General features: G+C 44.5%; 1 protein-coding gene and 27 non-coding genes across 28 annotated transcripts in view; all 28 read right to left on the bottom strand.

Annotated features, from left to right (window-relative positions):
• Positions 1-21,168, bottom strand: part of prr13 (proline rich 13) — a 359,338-nt gene that overhangs the window by 196,406 nt on the left and 141,764 nt on the right. The window lies entirely within an intron of this gene.
• trnak-uuu (transfer RNA lysine (anticodon UUU)) lies at positions 417-489 on the bottom strand. The gene has a single exon. It is a non-coding gene; the product is annotated as a tRNA-Lys (tRNA).
• Positions 888-1,028, bottom strand: LOC141369644 (U4 spliceosomal RNA). Its single transcript, XR_012373439.1, has one exon. It is a non-coding gene; the product is annotated as a U4 spliceosomal RNA (small nuclear RNA).
• Positions 1,888-1,969, bottom strand: trnas-uga (transfer RNA serine (anticodon UGA)). The gene has a single exon. It is a non-coding gene; the product is annotated as a tRNA-Ser (tRNA).
• trnak-uuu (transfer RNA lysine (anticodon UUU)) lies at positions 2,607-2,679 on the bottom strand. The gene has a single exon. It is a non-coding gene; the product is annotated as a tRNA-Lys (tRNA).
• Positions 3,287-3,427, bottom strand: LOC129428286 (U4 spliceosomal RNA). Its single transcript, XR_008638927.2, has one exon. It is a non-coding gene; the product is annotated as a U4 spliceosomal RNA (small nuclear RNA).
• Positions 4,287-4,368, bottom strand: trnas-uga (transfer RNA serine (anticodon UGA)). The gene has a single exon. It is a non-coding gene; the product is annotated as a tRNA-Ser (tRNA).
• Positions 4,483-4,554, bottom strand: trnah-gug (transfer RNA histidin (anticodon GUG)). Its single transcript has one exon. It is a non-coding gene; the product is annotated as a tRNA-His (tRNA).
• Positions 5,008-5,080, bottom strand: trnak-uuu (transfer RNA lysine (anticodon UUU)). Its single transcript has one exon. It is a non-coding gene; the product is annotated as a tRNA-Lys (tRNA).
• LOC141369627 (U4 spliceosomal RNA) lies at positions 5,688-5,828 on the bottom strand. The gene has a single exon (XR_012373422.1). It is a non-coding gene; the product is annotated as a U4 spliceosomal RNA (small nuclear RNA).
• On the bottom strand, positions 6,688-6,769 carry trnas-uga (transfer RNA serine (anticodon UGA)). Its single transcript has one exon. It is a non-coding gene; the product is annotated as a tRNA-Ser (tRNA).
• Positions 7,409-7,481, bottom strand: trnak-uuu (transfer RNA lysine (anticodon UUU)). The gene has a single exon. It is a non-coding gene; the product is annotated as a tRNA-Lys (tRNA).
• LOC141369626 (U4 spliceosomal RNA) lies at positions 8,089-8,229 on the bottom strand. Its single transcript, XR_012373421.1, has one exon. It is a non-coding gene; the product is annotated as a U4 spliceosomal RNA (small nuclear RNA).
• trnas-uga (transfer RNA serine (anticodon UGA)) lies at positions 9,089-9,170 on the bottom strand. Its single transcript has one exon. It is a non-coding gene; the product is annotated as a tRNA-Ser (tRNA).
• Positions 9,810-9,882, bottom strand: trnak-uuu (transfer RNA lysine (anticodon UUU)). Its single transcript has one exon. It is a non-coding gene; the product is annotated as a tRNA-Lys (tRNA).
• Positions 10,281-10,421, bottom strand: LOC141369643 (U4 spliceosomal RNA). The gene has a single exon (XR_012373438.1). It is a non-coding gene; the product is annotated as a U4 spliceosomal RNA (small nuclear RNA).
• Positions 11,281-11,362, bottom strand: trnas-uga (transfer RNA serine (anticodon UGA)). Its single transcript has one exon. It is a non-coding gene; the product is annotated as a tRNA-Ser (tRNA).
• On the bottom strand, positions 12,002-12,074 carry trnak-uuu (transfer RNA lysine (anticodon UUU)). Its single transcript has one exon. It is a non-coding gene; the product is annotated as a tRNA-Lys (tRNA).
• On the bottom strand, positions 12,682-12,822 carry LOC141369639 (U4 spliceosomal RNA). The gene has a single exon (XR_012373434.1). It is a non-coding gene; the product is annotated as a U4 spliceosomal RNA (small nuclear RNA).
• Positions 13,682-13,763, bottom strand: trnas-uga (transfer RNA serine (anticodon UGA)). Its single transcript has one exon. It is a non-coding gene; the product is annotated as a tRNA-Ser (tRNA).
• trnah-gug (transfer RNA histidin (anticodon GUG)) lies at positions 13,878-13,949 on the bottom strand. Its single transcript has one exon. It is a non-coding gene; the product is annotated as a tRNA-His (tRNA).
• Positions 14,403-14,475, bottom strand: trnak-uuu (transfer RNA lysine (anticodon UUU)). The gene has a single exon. It is a non-coding gene; the product is annotated as a tRNA-Lys (tRNA).
• trnak-uuu (transfer RNA lysine (anticodon UUU)) lies at positions 15,763-15,835 on the bottom strand. Its single transcript has one exon. It is a non-coding gene; the product is annotated as a tRNA-Lys (tRNA).
• Positions 16,432-16,572, bottom strand: LOC141369625 (U4 spliceosomal RNA). The gene has a single exon (XR_012373420.1). It is a non-coding gene; the product is annotated as a U4 spliceosomal RNA (small nuclear RNA).
• Positions 17,644-17,716, bottom strand: trnak-uuu (transfer RNA lysine (anticodon UUU)). Its single transcript has one exon. It is a non-coding gene; the product is annotated as a tRNA-Lys (tRNA).
• Positions 18,313-18,453, bottom strand: LOC141369650 (U4 spliceosomal RNA). Its single transcript, XR_012373445.1, has one exon. It is a non-coding gene; the product is annotated as a U4 spliceosomal RNA (small nuclear RNA).
• Positions 19,313-19,394, bottom strand: trnas-uga (transfer RNA serine (anticodon UGA)). The gene has a single exon. It is a non-coding gene; the product is annotated as a tRNA-Ser (tRNA).
• Positions 19,509-19,580, bottom strand: trnah-gug (transfer RNA histidin (anticodon GUG)). Its single transcript has one exon. It is a non-coding gene; the product is annotated as a tRNA-His (tRNA).

Below are 21,168 nucleotides of genomic sequence, written 5' to 3'. Positions count from 1 at the left end.
TGCGTGAGTGCGTCGGCCGGAAGGCGCTTGGCATTCATTTTCTGAGGTCTCAATCAATTTTTTGTTTACTTTCACCGGCAAACCTTAAGCAAAATGCCTCTCAGGGGTGTTTTCCCGCACAGGGATTAGTTTAAGACAGGACTAGGCCTCAGTTTAATTAGGAAATACAACTAGTTTGAACAATCATGCCTTATTAAAAACATTGCTTGTGTGCATTTCACAGCAAAGCAAAGGGCAATGGTGTCAGAGCAAGTTCTTTTCAGTTTGGACAGCTCTTGCATTTATTTTAGTCGAGGACAAGTCTAATCCCTGTCCGGGAAACCGCCCCTCAAAATCCAATACGTCCCCGAGGCCGACCCAAATGCCAAGGGGAGATGCTCGCTGACGTAGTCGACAGGACACAAACCTGAGCTCATCGCCCGAACAGGGACTTGAACCCTGGACCCTCAGATTAAAAGTCTGATGCTCTACCGACTGAGCTATCCGGGCTCACTCCTCAGAACCAGGGCATGACCTCTCATGCCTTCTATGGTCTGATAATGTTGGCAGACAAGGTTGGGATTTCTTTATCATGACCTGTTCATTACTCATTGGTCTGTGGACAGAGTAAATGTTACTAGAATGCCAGAATGAGCCGGCACCTGCTTCAGTCTTCTAACAGAGTCCGCAAGAGCTCTTTAAGGGGAGAAGTCTTGCTTTAGCTTGAGACACTCTTCTCTTGAGGAAAAAGCAGTCGTCCTCCAAAACGTCACTCTGGCAAAAATGTTGACTCCCACATTAAAGATTGAAATGAATGTGACACCAACGATTGGGATGGAACTTTGATTCCCCTAATCTCACTACGAACAACATTAGCAGAGATCTTTCATTTACAACGACCTTCTAAGTCTCTTAAGAGACTGGCAAAAATTGCCAAAGCTGACTGTATTTCAAGTCATTCTGGCGGGGTATTGGGTAAAGTTTTCAACCAGCAATGATCACGCCTCGGATAAACCTCATAGGCTACGATATTGCCTCTGCGAAAGAATGATGGCAAAGGTCACCACCTTTCCTGTGCACATACCTGGACGCTGGACGACATGGTGGTAATCAAGCTTTAAACTGAGATTAGACTTCAGATGCTGCTTTTAGATCATGTTGTTTGTTTTTGACGAAAGTATATTGAGGAAAAGGTAAACATTGCAGAGGGAAAATAGGCAAGTGGGAATTGTTGACTTGAACCCTTAGAATACAATCGGTTACGGCTTGAAGAGATCATTTCATTGTTTAAAAATAACAGGATTGATTAAGGGAATCTAGGTTCTTTTTTGTGGGGTCAAACTCTGGTTCACACTCCAACACAGAAGGTGGCGATAATGCACCTTAAAGTTGGTGCTTCTTGCCATTAAACGAAGAAGAAGAAGAAGAAGGTATGGCTTTGCTGTATGTTTTGCCTTTTCGACAGGTAAGAGATCTTCACCAGAGGTTTACTCATTATTCGCTGTCTATTAGGAAAAGCATGAGTGCAAAACATTTTTAAATGAATTAAGGACAACAATCCAGGGCAGGGAATTGTGGTAATTGTGAAAACAAAAGGGTGGGGCCTTAATCCTTAACATCAGGTTAGGATCAACTCGATTAGCCACAATGCACATCATTTCTAAACAAAAACCTGTTCCAGCTCTTTTTTGGTTTCATGTTGTGCGTGCTGTATATGGATAATATGACAACGAAAGCTGCGTCACTTGACAACAGGGCTGCTTGTTTAACACACACAGGAGAAACTATGAAAGGCTGCTTAATTTTCCATCCGCAAATCCAATGGTAACAACTTGAGCAGCAGAAACACAGCACTCCGTGAGCTGGAACAACCAACAAGTGAATCTCTGAAGCCAAGGAGCAGACGCACGTAGTCGACAGGGTTTGAATCTGCGCGGGGAGACCCCAATGGATTTCAAGTCCATCGCCTTAACCACTCGGCCACGACTACAACGAGTCGACCTCGCGAACCCTCTGGGCTTGGTGTGTGCTGAAAAGAACTTGTCGGTCAGGTAGGTACAAAAGGGGCAGCAGTGGGATGACCCACCCACATTCCTGGATGGACTGCCGTGACCCGGATTCGAACCGGGGTTGCTGCGGCCACAACGCAGAGTACTAACCACTATACGATCACTGCGTGCCACCAGGCTTTGGCAGAGCTGCGCCTGCAGGTTTGCCTGAGTGCGTCGGCCGGAAGGCGCTTGGCATTCATTTTCTGAGGTCTCAATCAATTTTTTGTTTACTTTCATCTGCAAACCTTAAGCAAAATGCCTCTCAGGGGTGTTTTCCCGCACAGGGATTAGTTTAAGACAGGACTAGGCCTCAGTTTAATTAGGAAATACAACTAGTTTTAACAATCATGCCTTATTAAAAACATTGCTTGTGTGCATTTCACAGCAAAGCAAAGGGCAATGGTGTCAGAGCAAGTTCTTTTCAGTTTGGACAGCTTGCATTTATTTTAGTCGAGGACAAGTCTAATCCCTGTCCGGGAAACCACCCCTCAAAATCCAATACGTCCTCGAGGCCGACCCAAATGCCAAGGGGAGATGCTCGCTAACGTAGTCGACAGGACACAAACCTGAGCTCATCGCCCGAACAGGGACTTGAACCCTGGACCCTCAGATTAAAAGTCTGATGCTCTACCGCCTGAGCTATCCGGGCTCACTCCTCAGTACCAGGGCATGACCTCTCATGCCTTCTATGGTCTGATAATGTTGGCAGACAAGGTTGGGATTTCTTTATCATGACCTGTTCATTACTCATTGGTCTATGGACAGAGTAAATGTTACTAGAATGCCAGAATGAGCCGGCACCTGCTTCAGTCTTCTAACAGAGTCCGCAAGAGCTCTTTAAGGGGAGAAGTCTTGCTTTAGCTTGAGACACTCTTCTCTTGAGGAAAAAGCAGTCGTCCTCCAAAACGTCACCAGAGAGGCAGCGTTACTAAGCTGAAGGAAGTGTAGGTGTGTCTGCGTAACATGATGAACTGACTATTAAGGGGGCCCAAGATAAAGCACGTGTGACAAAAACGTGACCCTGCCTGTGAAAAGCCAGCTAAATCATTTTTATGATTTGCTCTTTTCTCCGCAAAATCATCACATATGACGTAGAGAACACTCTGTAAAAACACAACCTTGATATCTTTAATGTTGACTCCCATATTAAAGATTGAAATGAATGTGACACCAACGATTGGGATGGAACTTTGATTCCCCTAATCTCACTACGAACAACATTAGCAGACATCTTTCATTTACAACGACCTTCTAAGTCTCTTAAGAGACTGGCAAAAATTGCCAAAGCTGACTGTATTTCAAGTCATCCTGGCGGGGTATTGGGTAAAGTTTTCAACCAGCAATGATCACGCCTCGGATAAACCTCATAGGCTACGATATTGCCTCTGCGAAAGAATGATGGCAAAGGTCACCACCTTTCCTGTGCACATACCTGGACGCTGGACGACATGGTGGTAATCAAGCTTTAAACTGAGATTAGACTTCAGATGCTGCTTTTAGATCATGTTGTTTGTTTTTGACGAAAGTATATTGAGGAAAAGGTAAACATTGCAGAGGGAAAATAGGCAAGTGGGAATTGTTGACTTGTACCCTTAGAATACAATCGGTTACGGCTTGAAGAGATCATTTCATTGTTTAAAAATAACAGGATTGATTAAGGGAATCTAGGTTCTTTTTTGTGGGGTCAAACTCTGGTTCACACTCCAACACAGAAGGTGGCGATAATGCACCTTAAAGTTGGTGCTTCTTGCCATTAAACGAAGAAGAAGAAGAAGAAGGTATGGCTTTGCTGTATGTTTTGCCTTTTCGACAGGTAAGAGATCTTCACCAGAGGTTTACTCATTATTCGCTGTCTATTAGGAAAAGCATGAGTGCAAAACATTTTTAAATGAATTAAGGACAACAATCCAGGGCAGGGAATTGTGGTAATTGTGAAAACAAAAGGGTGGGGCCTTAATCCTTAACATCAGGTTAGGATCAACTCGATTAGCCACAATGCACATCATTTCTAAACAAAAACCTGTTCCAGCTCTTTTTTGGTTTCATGTTGTGCGTGCTGTTTATGGATAATATGACAACGAAAGCTGCGTCACTTGACAACAGGGCTGCTTGTTTAACACACACAGGAGAAACTATGAAAGGCTGCTTAATTTTCCATCCGCAAATCCAATGGTAACAACTTGAGCAGCAGAAACACAGCACTCCGTGAGCTGGAACAACCAACAAGTGAATCTCTGAAGCCAAGGAGCAGACGCACGTAGTCGGCAGGGTTTGAACCTGCGCGGGGAGACCCCAATGGATTTCAAGTCCATCGCCTTAACCACTCGGCCACGACTACAACGAGTCGACCTCGCGAACCCTCTGGGCTTGGTGTGTGCTGAAAAGAACTTGTCGGTCAGGTAGGTATGAAAGGGGCAGCAGTGGGATGATCCACCCACATCCCTGGATGGACTGCCGTGACCCGGATTCGAACCGGGGTTGCTGCGGCCACAACGCAGAGTACTAACCACTATACGATCACGGCGTGCCACCAGGCTTCGGCAGAGCTGCGCCTGCAGGTTTGCCTGAGTCCGTCGGCCGGAAGGCGCTTGGCATTCATTTTCTGAGGTCTCAATCAATTTTTTGTTTACTTTCACCGGCAAACCTTAAGCAAAATGCCTCTCAGGGGTGTTTTCCCGCACAGGGATTAGTTTAAGACAGGACTAGGCCTCAGTTTAATTAGGAAATACAACTAGTTTGAACAATCATGCCTTATTAAAAACATTGCTTGTGTGCATTTCACAGCAAAGCAAAGGGCAATGGTGTCAGAGCAAGTTCTTTTCAGTTTGGACAGCTCTTGCATTTATTATAGTCGAGGACAAGTCTAATCCCTGTCCGGGAAACCGCCCCTCAAAATCCAATACGTCCCCGAGGCCGACCCAAATGCCAAGGGGAGATGCTCGCTGACGTAGTCGACAGGACACAAACCTGAGCTCATCGCCCGAACAGGGACTTGAACCCTGGACCCTCAGATTAAAAGTCTGATGCTCTACCGACTGAGCTATCCGGGCTCACTCCTCAGTACCAGGGCATGACCTCTCATGCCTTCTATGGTCTGATAATGTTGGCAGACAAGGTTGGGATTTCTTTATCATGACCTGTTCATTACTCATTGGTCTGTGGACAGAGTAAATGTTACTAGAATGCCAGAATGAGCCGGCACCTGCTTCAGTCTTCTAACAGAGTCCGCAAGAGCTCTTTAAGGGGAGAAGTCTTGCTTTAGCTTGAGACACTCTTCTCTTGAGGAAAAAGCAGTCGTCCTCCAAAACGTCACCAGAGAGGCAGCGTTACTAAGCTGAAGGAAGTGTAGGTGTGTCTGCGTAACATGATGAACTGACTATTAAGGGGGCCCAAGATAAAGCACGTGTGACAAAAACGTGACCCTGCCTGTGAAAAGCCAGCTAAATCATTTTTATGATTTGCTCTTTTCTCCGCAAAATCATCACATATGACGTAGAGAACACTCTGTAAAAACACAACCTTGATATCTTTAATGTTGACTCCCACATTAAAGATTGAAATGAATGTGACACCAACGATTGGGATGGAACTTTGATTCCCCTAATCTCACTACGAACAACATTAGCAGACATCTTTAATTTACAACGAACTTCTAAGTCTCTTAAGAGACTGGCAAAAATTGCCAAAGCTGACTGTATTTCAAGTCATCCTGGCGGGGTATTGGGTAAAGTTTTCAACCAGCAATGATCACGCCTCGGATAAACCTCATAGGCTACGATATTGCCTCTGCGAAAGAATGATGGCAAAGGTCACCACCTTTCCTGTGCACATACCTGGACGCTGGACGACATGGTGGTAATCAAGCTTTAAACTGAGATTAGACTTCAGATGCTGCTTTTAGATCATGTTGTTTGTTTTTGACGAAAGTATATTGAGGAAAAGGTAAACATTGCAGAGGGAAAATAGGCAAGTGGGAATTGTTGACTTGTACCCTTAGAATACAATCGGTTACGGCTTGAAGAGATCATTTCATTGTTTAAAAATAACAGGATTGATTAAGGGAATCTAGGTTCTTTTTTGTGGGGTCAAACTCTGGTTCACACTCCAACACAGAAGGTGGCGATAATGCACCTTAAAGTTGGTGCTTCTTGCCATTAAACGAAGAAGAAGAAGAAGAAGGTATGGCTTTGCTGTATGTTTTGCCTTTTCGACAGGTAAGAGATCTTCACCAGAGGTTTACTCATTATTCGCTGTCTATTAGGAAAAGCATGAGTGCAAAACATTTTTAAATGAATTAAGGACAACAATCCAGGGCAGGGAATTGTGGTAATTGTGAAAACAAAAGGGTGGGGCCTTAATCCTTAACATCAGGTTAGGATCAACTCGATTAGCCACAATGCACATCATTTCTAAACAAAAACCTGTTCCAGCTCTTTTTTGGTTTCATGTTGTGCGTGCTGTATATGGATAATATGACAACGAAAGCTGCGTCACTTGACAACAGGGCTGCTTGTTTAACACACACAGGAGAAACTATGAAAGGCTGCTTAATTTTCCATCCGCAAATCCAATGGTAACAACTTGAGCAGCAGAAACACAGCACTCCGGGAGCTGGAACAACCAACAAGTGAATCTCTGAAGCCAAGGAGCAGACGCACGTAGTCGGCAGGGTTTGAACCTGCGCGGAGAGACCCCAATGGATTTCAAGTCCATCGCCTTAACCACTCGGCCACGACTACAACGAGTCGACATCGCGAACCCTCTGGGCTTGGTGTGTGCTGAAAAGAACTTGTCGGTCAGGTAGGTACAGAAGGGGCAGCAGTGGGATGACCCACCCACATCCCTGGATGGACTGCCGTGACCTGGATTCGAACCGGGGTTGCTGCGGCCACAACGCAGAGTACTAACCACTATACGATCACTGCGTGCCACCAGGTTTCGGCAGAGCTGCGCCTGCAGGTTTGCCTGAGTGTGTCGGCCGGAAGGCGCTTGGCATTCATTTTCTGAGGTCTCAATCAATTTTTTGTTTACTTTCATCGGCAAACCTTAAGCAAAATGCCTCTCAGGGGTGTTTTCCCGCACAGGGATTAGTTTAAGACAGGACTAGGCCTCAGTTTAATTAGGAAATACAACTAGTTTGAACAATCATGCCTTATTAAAAACATTGCTTGTGTGCATTTCACAGCAAAGCAAAGGGCAATGGTGTCAGAGCAAGTTCTTTTCAGTTTGGACAGCTCTTGCATTTATTTTAGTCGAGGACAAGTCTAATCCCTGTCCGGGAAACCGCCCCTCAAAATCCAATACGTCCCCGAGGCCGACCCAAATGCCAAGGGGAGATGCTCGCTGACGTAGTCGGCAGGACAAAAACCTGAGCTCATCGCCCGAACAGGGACTTGAACCCTGGACCCTCAGATTAAAAGTCTGATGCTCTACCGACTGAGCTATCCGGGCTTACTCCTCAGTACCAGGGCATGACCTCTCATGCCTTCTATGGTCTGATAATGTTGGCAGACAAGGTTGGGATTTCTTTATCATGACCTGTTCATTACTCATTGGTCTGTGGACAGAGTAAATGTTACTAGAATGCCAGAATGAGCCGGCACCTGCTTCAGTCTTCTAACAGAGTCCGCAAGAGCTCTTTAAGGGGAGAAGTCTTGCTTTAGCTTGAGACACTCTTCTCTTGAGGAAAAAGCAGTCGTCCTCCAAAACGTCACCAGAGAGGCAGCGTTACTAAGCTGAAGGAAGTGTAGGTGTGTCTGCGTAACATGATGAACTGACTATTAAGGGGGCCCAAGATAAAGCACGTGTGACAAAAACGTGACCCTGCCTGTGAAAAGCCAGCTAAATCATTTTTATGATTTGCTCTTTTCTCCGCAAAATCATCACATATGACGTAGAGAACACTCTGTAAAAACACAACCTTGATATCTTTAATGTTGACTCCCACATTAAAGATTGAAATGAATGTGACACCAACGATTGGGATGGAACTTTGATTCCCCTAATCTCACTACGAACAACATTAGCAGACATCTTTCATTTACAACGACCTTCTAAGTCTCTTAAGAGACTGGCAAAAATTGCCAAAGCTGACTGTATTTCAAGTCATCCTGGCGGGGTATTGGGTAAAGTTTTCAACCAGCAATGATCACGCCTCGGATAAACCTCATAGGCTACGATATTGCCTCTGCGAAAGAATGATGGCAAAGGTCACCACCTTTCCTGTGCACATACCTGGACGCTGGACGACATGGTGGTAATCAAGCTTTAAACTGAGATTAGACTTCAGATGCTGCTTTTAGATCATGTTGTTTGTTTTTGACGAAAGTATATTGAGGAAAAGGTAAACATTGCAGAGGGAAAATAGGCAAGTGGGAATTGTTGACTTGAACCCTTAGAATACAATCGGTTACGGCTTGAAGAGATCATTTCATTGTTTAAAAATAACAGGATTGATTAAGGGAATCTAGGTTCTTTTTTGTGGGGTCAAACTCTGGTTCACACTCCAACACAGAAGGTGGCGATAATGCACCTTAAAGTTGGTGCTTCTTGCCATTAAACGAAGAAGAAGAAGAAGAAGGTATGGCTTTGCTGTATGTTTTGCCTTTTCGACAGGTAAGAGATCTTCACCAGAGGTTTACTCATTATTCGCTGTCTATTAGGAAAAGCATGAGTGCAAAACATTTTTAAATGAATTAAGGACAACAATCCAGGGCAGGGAATTGTGGTAATTGTGAAAACAAAAGGGTGGGGCCTTAATCCTTAACATCAGGTTAGGATCAACTCGATTAGCCACAATGCACATCATTTCTAAACAAAAACCTGTTCCAGCTCTTTTTTGGTTTCATGTTGTGCGTGCTGTATATGGATAATATGACAACGAAAGCTGCGTCACTTGACAACAGGGCTGCTTGTTTAACACACACAGGAGAAACTATGAAAGGCTGCTTAATTTTCCATCCGCAAATCCAATGGTAACAACTTGAGCAGCAGAAACACAGCACTCCGTGAGCTGGAACAACCAACAAGTGAATCTCTGAAGCCAAGGAGCAGACGCACGTAGTCGACAGGGTTTGAATCTGCGCGGGGAGACCCCAATGGATTTCAAGTCCATCGCCTTAACCACTCGGCCACGACTACAACGAGTCGACCTCGCGAACCCTCTGGGCTTGGTGTGTGCTGAAAAGAACTTGTCGGTCAGGTAGGTACAAAAGGGGCAGCAGTGGGATGACCCACCCACATTCCTGGATGGACTGCCGTGACCCGGATTCGAACCGGGGTTGCTGCGGCCACAACGCAGAGTACTAACCACTATACGATCACTGCGTGCCACCAGGCTTCGGCAGAGCTGCGCCTGCAGGTTTGCCTGAGTGCGTCGGCCGGAAGGCGCTTGGCATTCATTTTCTGAGGTCTCAATCAATTTTTTGTTTACTTTCATCGGCAAACCTTAAGCAAAATGCCTCTCAGGGGTGTTTTCCCGCACAGGGATTAGTTTAAGACAGGACTAGGCCTCAGTTTAATTAGGAAATACAACTAGTTTGAACAATCATGCCTTATTAAAAACATTGCTTGTGTGCATTTCACAGCAAAGCAAAGGGCAATGGTGTCAGAGCAAGTTCTTTTCAGTTTGGACAGCTCTTGCATTTATTTTAGTCGAGGACAAGTCTAATCCCTGTCCGGGAAACCGCCCCTCAAAATCCAATACGTCCCCGAGGCCGACCCAAATGCCAAGGGGAGATGCTCGCTGACGTAGTCGACAGGACACAAACCTGAGCTCATCGCCCGAACAGGGACTTGAACCCTGGACCCTCAGATTAAAAGTCTGATGCTCTACCGACTGAGCTATCCGGGCTCACTCCTCAGAACCAGGGCATGACCTCTCATGCCTTCTATGGTCTGATAATGTTGGCAGACAAGGTTGGGATTTCTTTATCATGACCTGTTCATTACTCATTGGTCTGTGGACAGAGTAAATGTTACTAGAATGCCAGAATGAGCCGGCACCTGCTTCAGTCTTCTAACAGAGTCCGCAAGAGCTCTTTAAGGGGAGAAGTCTTGCTTTAGCTTGAGACACTCTTCTCTTGAGGAAAAAGCAGTCGTCCTCCAAAACGTCACTCTGGCAAAAATGTTGACTCCCACATTAAAGATTGAAATGAATGTGACACCAACGATTGGGATGGAACTTTGATTCCCCTAATCTCACTACGAACAACATTAGCAGAGATCTTTCATTTACAACGACCTTCTAAGTCTCTTAAGAGACTGGCAAAAATTGCCAAAGCTGACTGTATTTCAAGTCATTCTGGCGGGGTATTGGGTAAAGTTTTCAACCAGCAATGATCACGCCTCGGATAAACCTCATAGGCTACGATATTGCCTCTGCGAAAGAATGATGGCAAAGGTCACCACCTTTCCTGTGCACATACCTGGACGCTGGACGACATGGTGGTAATCAAGCTTTAAACTGAGATTAGACTTCAGATGCTGCTTTTAGATCATGTTGTTTGTTTTTGACGAAAGTATATTGAGGAAAAGGTAAACATTGCAGAGGGAAAATAGGCAAGTGGGAATTGTTGACTTGAACCCTTAGAATACAATCGGTTACGGCTTGAAGAGATCATTTCATTGTTTAAAAATAACAGGATTGATTAAGGGAATCTAGGTTCTTTTTTGTGGGGTCAAACTCTGGTTCACACTCCAACACAGAAGGTGGCGATAATGCACCTTAAAGTTGGTGCTTCTTGCCATTAAACGAAGAAGAAGAAGAAGAAGGTATGGCTTTGCTGTATGTTTTGCCTTTTCGACAGGTAAGAGATCTTCACCAGAGGTTTACTCATTATTCGCTGTCTATTAGGAAAAGCATGAGTGCAAAACATTTTTAAATGAATTAAGGACAACAATCCAGGGCAGGGAATTGTGGTAATTGTGAAAACAAAAGGGTGGGGCCTTAATCCTTAACATCAGGTTAGGATCAACTCGATTAGCCACAATGCACATCATTTCTAAACAAAAACCTGTTCCAGCTCTTTTTTGGTTTCATGTTGTGCGTGCTGTATATGGATAATATGACAACGAAAGCTGCGTCACTTGACAACAGGGCTGCTTGTTTAACACACACAGGAGAAACTATGAAAGGCTGCTTAATTTTCCATCCGCAAATCCAATGGTAACAACTTGAGCAGCAGAAACACAGCACTCCGTGAGCTGGAACAACCAACAAGTGAATCTCTGAAGCCAAGGAGCAGACGCACGTAGTCGACAGGGTTTGAATCTGCGCGGGGAGACCCCAATGGATTTCAAGTCCATCGCCTTAACCACTCGGCCACGACTACAACGAGTCGACCTAGCGAACCCTCTGGGCTTGGTGTGTGCTGAAAAGAACTTGTCGGTCAGGTAGGTACAAAAGGGGCAGCAGTGGGATGACCCACCCACATTCCTGGATGGACTGCCGTGACCCGGATTCGAACCGGGGTTGCTGCGGCCACAACGCAGAGTACTAACCACTATACGATCACTGCGTGCCACCAGGCTTTGGCAGAGCTGCGCCTGCAGGTTTGCCTGAGTGCGTCGGCCGGAAGGCGCTTGGCATTCATTTTCTGAGGTCTCAATCAATTTTTTGTTTACTTTCATCGGCAAACCTTAAGCAAAATGCCTCTCAGGGGTGTTTTCCCGCACAGGGATTAGTTTAAGACAGGACTAGGCCTCAGTTTAATTAGGAAATACAACTAGTTTGAACAATCATGCCTTATTAAAAACATTGCTTGTGTGCATTTCACAGCAAAGCAAAGGGCAATGGTGTCAGAGCAAGTTCTTTTCAGTTTGGACAGCTCTTGCATTTATTTTAGTCGAGGACAAGTCTAATCCCTGTCCGGGAAACCGCCCCTCAAAATCCAATACGTCCCCGAGGCCGACCCAAATGCCAAGGGGAGATGCTCGCTGACGTAGTCGACAGGACACAAACCTGAGCTCATCGCCCGAACAGGGACTTGAACCCTGGACCCTCAGATTAAAAGTCTGATGCTCTACCGCCTGAGCTATCCGGGCTCACTCCTCAGTACCAGGGCATGACCTCTCATGCCTTCTATGGTCTGATAATGTTGGCAGACAGGGTTGGGATTTCTTTATCATGACCTGTTCATTACTCATTGGTCTATGGACAGAGTAAATGTTACTAGAATGCCAGAATGAGCCGGCACCTGCTTCAGTCTTCTAACAGAGTCCGCAAGAGCTCTTTAAGGGGAGAAGTCTTGCTTTAGCTTGAGACACTCTTCTCTTGAGGAAAAAGCAGTCGTCCTCCAAAACGTCACCAGAGAGGCAGCGTTACTAAGCTGAAGGAAGTGTAGGTGTGTCTGCGTAACATGATGAACTGACTATTAAGGGGGCCCAAGATAAAGCACGTGTGACAAAAACGTGACCCTGCCTGTGAAAAGCCAGCTAAATCATTTTTATGATTTGCTCTTTTCTCCGCAAAATCATCACATATGACGTAGAGAACACTCTGTAAAAACACAACCTTGATATCTTTAATGTTGACTCCCATATTAAAGATTGAAATGAATGTGACACCAACGATTGGGATGGAACTTTGATTCCCCTAATCTCACTACGAACAACATTAGCAGACATCTTTCATTTACAACGACCTTCTAAGTCTCTTAAGAGACTGGCAAAAATTGCCAAAGCTGACTGTATTTCAAGTCATCCTGGCGGGGTATTGGGTAAAGTTTTCAACCAGCAAAGATCACGCCTCGGATAAACCTCATAGGCTACGATATTGCCTCTGCGAAAGAATGATGGCAAAGGTCACCACCTTTCCTGTGCACATACCTGGACGCTGGACGACATGGTGGTAATCAAGCTTTAAACTGAGATTAGACTTCAGATGCTGCTTTTAGATCATGTTGTTTGTTTTTGACGAAAGTATATTGAGGAAAAGGTAAACATTGCAGAGGGAAAATAGGCAAGTGGGAATTGTTGACTTGTACCCTTAGAATACAATCGGTTACGGCTTGAAGAGATCATTTCATTGTTTAAAAATAACAGGATTGATTAAGGGAATCTAGGTTCTTTTTTGTGGGGTCAAACTCTGGTTCACACTCCAACACAGAAGGTGGCGATAATGCACCTTAAAGTTGGTGCTTCTTGCCATTAAACGAAGAAGAAGAAGAAGAAGGTATGGCTTTGCTGTATGTTTTGCCTTTTCGACAGGTAAGAGATCTTCACCAGAGGTTTACTCATTATTCGCTGTCTATTAGGAAAAGCATGAGTGCAAAACATTTTTAAATGAATTAAGGACAACAATCCAGGGCAGGGAATTGTGGTAATTGTGAAAACAAAAGGGTGGGGCCTTAATCCTTAACATCAGGTTAGGATCAACTCGATTAGCCACAATGCACATCATTTCTAAACAAAAACCTGTTCCAGCTCTTTTTTGGTTTCATGTTGTGCGTGCTGTATATGGATAATATGACAACGAAAGCTGCGTCACTTGACAACAGGGCTGCTTGTTTAACACACACAGGAGAAACTATGAAAGGCTGCTTAATTTTCCATCCGCAAATCCAATGGTAACAACTTGAGCAGCAGAAACACAGCACTCCGTGAGCTGGAACAACCAACAAGTGAATCTCTGAAGCCAAGGAGCAGACGCACGTAGTCGGCAGGGTTTGAACCTGCGCGGGGAGACCCCAATGGATTTCAAGTCCATCGCCTTAACCACTCGGCCACGACTACAACGAGTCGACCTCGCGAACCCTCTGGGCTTGGTGTGTGCTGAAAAGAACTTGTCGGTCAGGTAGGTATGAAAGGGGCAGCAGTGGGATGATCCACCCACATCCCTGGATGGACTGCCGTGACCCGGATTCGAACCGGGGTTGCTGCGGCCACAACGCAGAGTACTAACCACTATACGATCACGGCGTGCCACCAGGCTTCGGCAGAGCTGCGCCTGCAGGTTTGCCTGAGTCCGTCGGCCGGAAGGCGCTTGGCATTCATATTCTGAGGTCTCAATCAATTTTTTGTTTACTTTCACCGGCAAACCTTAAGCAAAATGCCTCTCAGGGGTGTTTTCCCGCACAGGGATTAGTTTAAGACAGGACTAGGCCTCAGTTTAATTAGGAAATACAACTAGTTTGAACAATCATGCCTTATTAAAAACATTGCTTGTGTGCATTTCACAGCAAAGCAAAGGGCAATGGTGTCAGAGCAAGTTCTTTTCAGTTTGGACAGCTCTTGCATTTATTATAGTCGAGGACAAGTCTAATCCCTGTCCGGGAAACCGCCCCTCAAAATCCAATACGTCCCCGAGGCCGACCCAAATGCCAAGGGGAGATGCTCGCTGACGTAGTCGACAGGACACAAACCTGAGCTCATCGCCCGAACAGGGACTTGAACCCTGGACCCTCAGATTAAAAGTCTGATGCTCTACCGACTGAGCTATCCGGGCTCACTCCTCAGTACCAGGGCATGACCTCTCATGCCTTCTATGGTCTGATAATGTTGGCAGACAAGGTTGGGATTTCTTTATCATGACCTGTTCATTACTCATTGGTCTGTGGACAGAGTAAATGTTACTAGAATGCCAGAATGAGCCGGCACCTGCTTCAGTCTTCTAACAGAGTCCGCAAGAGCTCTTTAAGGGGAGAAGTCTTGCTTTAGCTTGAGACACTCTTCTCTTGAGGAAAAAGCAGTCGTCCTCCAAAACGTCACCAGAGAGGCAGCGTTACTAAGCTGAAGGAAGTGTAGGTGTGTCTGCGTAACATGATGAACTGACTATTAAGGGGGCCCAAGATAAAGCACGTGTGACAAAAACGTGACCCTGCCTGTGAAAAGCCAGCTAAATCATTTTTATGATTTGCTCTTTTCTCCGCAAAATCATCACATATGACGTAGAGAACACTCTGTAAAAACACAACCTTGATATCTTTAATGTTGACTCCCACATTAAAGATTGAAATGAATGTGACACCAACGATTGGGATGGAACTTTGATTCCCCTAATCTCACTACGAACAACATTAGCAGACATCTTTCATTTACAACGAACTTCTAAGTCTCTTAAGAGACTGGCAAAAATTGCCAAAGCTGACCCTGCCTGTGAAAAGCCAGCTAAATCATTTTTATGATTTGCTCTTTTCTCCGCAAAATCATCACATATGACGTAGAGAACACTCTGTAAAAACACAACCTTGATATCTTTAATGTTGACTCCCACATTAAAGATTCGAACCGGGGTTGCTGCGGCCACAACACAGAGTACTAACCACTATACGATCACTGCATGCCACCAGGCTTCGGCAGAGCTGCGCCTGCAGGTTTGCCTGAGTGCGTCGGCCGGAAGGCGCTTGGCATTCATTTTCTGAGGTCTCAATCAATTTTTTGTTTACTTTCATCGGCAAACCTTAAGCAAAATGCCTCTCAGGGGTGTTTTCCCGCACAGGGATTAGTTTAAGACAGGACTAGGCCTCAGTTTAATTAGGAAATACAACTAGTTTGAACAATCATGCCTTATTAAAAACATTGCTTGTGTGCATTTCACAGCAAAGCAAAGGGCAATGGTGTCAGAGCAAGTTCTTTTCAGTTTGGACAGCTCTTGCATTTATTTTAGTCGAGGACAAGTCTAATCCCTGTCCGGGAAACCGCCCCTCAAAATCCAATACGTCCCCGAGGCCGACCCAAATGCCAAGGGGAGATGCTCGCTGACTTAGTCGGCAGGACACAAACCTGAGCTCATCGCCCGAACAGGGACTTGAACCCTGGACCCTCAGATTAAAAGTCTGATGCTCTACCGACTGAGCTATCCGGGCTCCCTCCTCAGTACCTCTCATGCCTTCTATGGTCTGATAATGTTGGCAGACAAGGTTGGGATTTCTTTATCATGACCTGTTCATTACTCATTGGTCTGTGGACAGAGTAAATGTTACTAGAATGCCAGAATGAGCCGGCACCTGCTTCAGTCTTCTAACAGAGTCCGCAAGAGCTCTTTAAGGGGAGAAGTCTTGCTTTAGCTTGAGACACTCTTCTCTTGAGGAAAAAGCAGTCGTCCTCCAAAACGTCACCAGAGAGGCAGCGTTACTAAGCTGAAGGAAGTGTAGGTGTGTCTGCGTAACATGATGAACTGACTATTAAGGGGGCCCAAGATAAAGCACGTGTGACAAAAACGTGACCCTGCCTGTGAAAAGCCAGCTAAATCATTTTTATGATTTGCTCTTTTCTCCGCAAAATCATCACATATGACGTAGAGAACACTCTGTAAAAACACAACCTTGATATCTTTAATGTTGACTCCCACATTAAAGATTGAAATGAATGTGACACCAACGATTGGGATGGAACTTTGATTCCCCTAATCTCACTACGAACAACATTAGCAGACATCTTTCATTTACAACGACCTTCTAAGTCTCTTAAGAGACTGGCAAAAATTGCCAAAGCTGACTGTATTTCAAGTCATCCTGGCGGGGTATTGGGTAAAGTTTTCAACCAGCAATGATCACGCCTCGGATAAACCTCATAGGCTACGATATTGCCTCTGCGAAAGAATGATGGCAAAGGTCACCACCTTTCCTGTGCACATACCTGGACGCTGGACGACATGGTGGTAATCAAGCTTTAAAAGCAGTACCTCTCATGCCTTCTATGGTCTGATAATGTTGGCAGACAAGGTTGGGATTTCTTTATCATGACCTGTTCATTACTCATTGGTCTGTGGACAGAGTAAATGTTACTAGAATGCCAGAATGAGCCGGCACCTGCTTCAGTCCTCTAACAGAGTCCGCAAGAGCTCTTTAAGGGGAGAAGTCTTGCTTTAGCTTGAGACACTCTTCTCTTGAGGAAAAAGCAGTCGTCCTCCAAAACGTCACCAGAGAGGCAGCGTTACTAAGCTGAAGGAAGTGTAGGTGTGTCTGCGTAACATGATGAACTGACTATTAAGGGGGCCCAAGATAAAGCACGTGTGACAAAAACGTGACCCTGCCTGTGAAAAGCCAGCTAAATCATTTTTATGATTTGCTCTTTTCTCCGCAAAATCATCACATATGACGTAGAGAACACTCTGTAAAAACACAACCTTGATATCTTTAATGTTGACTCCCACATTAAAGATTCGAACCGGGGTTGCTGCGGCCACAACACAGAGTACTAACCACTATACGATCACTGCATGCCACCAGGCTTCGGCAGAGCTGCGCCTGCAGGTTTGCCTGAGTGCGTCGGCCGGAAGGCGCTTGGCATTCATTTTCTGAGGTCTCAATCAATTTTTTGTTTACTTTCATCGGCAAACCTTAAGCAAAATGCCTCTCAGGGGTGTTTTCCTGCACAGGGATTAGTTTAAGACAGGACTAGGCCTCAGTTTAATTAGGAAATACAACTAGTTTGAACAATCATGCCTTATTAAAAACATTGCTTGTGTGCATTTCACAGCAAAGCAAAGGGCAATGGTGTCAGAGCAAGTTCTTTTCAGTTTGGACAGCTCTTGCATTTATTTTAGTCGAGGACAAGTCTAATCCCTGTCCGGGAAACCGCCCCTCAAAATCCAATACGTCCCCGAGGCCGAGCCAAATGCCAAGGGGAGATGCTCGCTGACGTAGTCGGCAGGACACAAACCTGAGCTCATCGCCCGAACAGGGACTTGAACCCTGGACCCTCAGATTAAAAGTCTGATGCTCTACCGACTGAGCTATCCGGGCTCCCTCCTCAGTACCTCTCATGCCTTCTATGGTCTGATAATGTTGGCAGACAAGGTTGGGATTTCTTTATCATGACCTGTTCATTACTCATTGGTCTGTGGACAGAGTAAATGTTACTAGAATGCCAGAATGAGCCGGCACCTGCTTCAGTCTTCTAACAGAGTCCGCAAGAGCTCTTTAAGGGGAGAAGTCTTGCTTTAGCTTGAGACACTCTTCTCTTGAGGAAAAAGCAGTCGTCCTCCAAAACGTCACCAGAGAGGCAGCGTTACTAAGCTGAAGGAAGTGTAGGTGTGTCTGCGTAACATGATGAACTGACTATTAAGGGGGCCCAAGATAAAGCACGTGTGACAAAAACGTGACCCTGCCTGTGAAAAGCCAGCTAAATCATTTTTATGATTTGCTCTTTTCTCCGCAAAATCATCACATATGACGTAGAGAACACTCTGTAAAAACACAACCTTGATATCTTTAATGTTGACTCCCACATTAAAGATTGAAATGAATGTGACACCAACGATTGGGATGGAACTTTGATTCCCCTAATCTCACTACGAACAACATTAGCAGACATCTTTCATTTACAACGACCTTCTAAGTCTCTTAAGAGACTGGCAAAAATTGCCAAAGCTGACTGTATTTCAAGTCATCCTGGCGGGGTATTGGGTAAAGTTTTCAACCAGCAATGATCACGCCTCGGATAAAACTCATAGGCTACGATATTGCCTCTGCGAAAGAATGATGGCAAAGGTCACCACCTTTCCTGTGCACATACCTGGACGCTGGACGACATGGTGGTAATCAAGCTTTAAACTGAGATTAGACTTCAGATGCTGCTTTTAGATCATGTTGTTTGTTTTTGACGAAAGTATATTGAGGAAAAGGTAAACATTGCAGAGGGAAAATAGGCAAGTGGGAATTGTTAACTTGTACCCTTAGAATACAATCGGTTACGGCTTGAAGAGATCATTTCATTGTTTAAAAATAACAGGATTGATTAAGGGAATCTAGGTTCTTTTTTGTGGGGTCAAACTCTGGTTCACACTCCAACACAGAAGGTGGCGATAATGCACCTTAAAGTTGGTGCTTCTTGCCATTAAACGAAGAAGAAGAAGAAGAAGGTATGGCTTTGCTGTATGTTTTGCCTTTTCGACAGGTAAGAGATCTTCACCAGAGGTTTACTCATTATTCGCTGTCTATTAGGAAAAGCATGAGTGCAAAACATTTTTAAATGAATTAGGGACAACAATCCAGGGCAGGGAATTGTGGTAATTGTGAAAACAAAAGGGTGGGGCCTTAATCCTTAACATCAGGTTAGGATCAACTCGATTAGCCACAATGCACATCATTTCTAAACAAAAACCTGTTCCAGCTCTTTTTTGGTTTCATGTTGTGCGTGCTGTATATGGATAATATGACAACGAAAGCTGCGTCACTTGACAACAGGGCTGCTTGTTTAACACACACAGGAGAAACTATGAAAGGCTGCTTAATTTTCCATCCGCAAATCCAATGGTAACAACTTGAGCAGCAGAAACACAGCACTCCGTGAGCTGGAACAACCAACAAGTGAATCTCTGAAGCCAAGGAGCAGACGCACGTAGTCGGCAGGGTTTGAACCTGCGCGGGGAGACCCCAATGGATTTCAAGTCCATCGCCTTAACCACTCGGCCACGACTACAACGAGTCGACCTCGCGAACCCTCTGGGCTTGGTGTGTGCTGAAAAGAACTTGTCGGTCAGGTAGGTACAAAAGGGGCAGCAGTGGGATGATCCACCCACATCCCTGGATGGACTGCCGTGACCCGGATTCGAACCGGGGTTGCTGCGGCCACAACGCAGAGTACTAACCACTATACGATCACGGCGTGCCACCAGGCTTCGGAAGAGCTGCGCCTGCAGGTTTGCCTGAGTGCGTCGGCCGGAAGGCGCTTGGCATTCATTTTCTGAGGTCTCAATCAATTTTTTGTTTACTTTCACCGGCAAACCTTAAGCAAAATGCCTCTCAGGGGTGTTTTCCCGCACAGGGATTAGTTTAAGACAGGACTAGGCCTCAGTTTAATTAGGAAATACAACTAGTTTGAACAATCATGCCTTATTAAAAACATTGCTTGTGTGCATTTCACAGCAAAGCAAAGGGCAATGGTGTCAGAGCAAGTTCTTTTCAGTTTGGACAGCTCTTGCATTTATTTTAGTCGAGGACAAGTCTAATCCCTGTCCGGGAAACCGCCCCTCAAAATCCAATACGTCCCCGAGGCCGACCCAAATGCCAAGGGGAGATGCTCGCTGACGTAGTCGACAGGACACAAACCTGAGCTCATCGCCCGAACAGGGACTTGAACCCTGGACCCTCAGATTAAAAGTCTGATGCTCTACCGACTGCGCCAAAGCCGGCGCGTGTTAGTCGAGGTAAAGCAACCAAAAGACGGCACAGCGACGCGAGTTCGTGCCTCGCTCAGACCAGTGGTGGAATTCGTGTGACGTGTCAGTTTGACGCTGCTTGTGCACGCATGTGTCATCATCGTTGTCTCCCGCACTTTAATCAATTGTAAATCAGCCCCCCAGCACTGTAATTGGACACCTTTAATAACGGAATAAAAACTATAAACAGGACTGTCCCTGTTCTTATGGTGTGTTTTATTGATTAAAGACTTGTTTTTGTGTTTACAGCTACAAAATATTGTTTATTCGTAAAGTATAGAGTAGCCAAATTAATAGATTATATAAATAGACACAGAAACAATGTGAGGGCAAGGATTAAACATTTATTATTTGCATAGATTTTTAAGGTAAATAAAAAACCAGAACAGCAATGTTATTAAAATAAAATAATAAATAGTAAACATTAATCAAATAAACATTCAACTTAGTAGTGCAATTCTGACGTATCAATGTTAATAATAATAATAATAATAATAATAATAATAATAATAACAAAAACAAAAACTTGCAGTGCACCTTTGACATGTCAGACTAAGAAAATAATATTAAATCAAAACAAACATTTATCACAGTAGTGCAACTTTGAAAGGTCATCCTAAACAATAACAATAAAAAACTTGACCATAAACAAGGTAAACTTAACATTATTTACAGTGTGTATAGCGTGTATATTATTTATAGTGTGTATATAAAATGTGAAATTTTTAAGGAGCTGGAGGATTGTCAACATAATAAATAAATAGTAAACATTAATAAAATAAACATTCAACATAGTAGTGCAATTCTGACGTATCAATGTTAATAATAATAATAACAAAAACAAAAATTTGCAGTGCACCTTTGACATGTCAGACTAAATTTTTTTTTTAAATCAAAACAAACATTTATCACAGTAGTGCAACTTTGAAAGGTCATCCTAAACAATAACAATTAAAAACTTGACCATAAACAAGGTAAACAACATTATTTACAGTGTGTATAGCGTGTGTATTATTTACAGTGTGTATATAAAAT

Source organism: Misgurnus anguillicaudatus, chromosome 14 (assembly GCF_027580225.2).
Source record: "Misgurnus anguillicaudatus chromosome 14, ASM2758022v2, whole genome shotgun sequence".
NCBI lineage: Eukaryota > Metazoa > Chordata > Actinopteri > Cypriniformes > Cobitidae > Misgurnus > Misgurnus anguillicaudatus.
The sequence above is the reverse complement of the archived record's forward strand: the minus strand, read 5'-3'. Positions and strand labels throughout refer to the sequence as shown.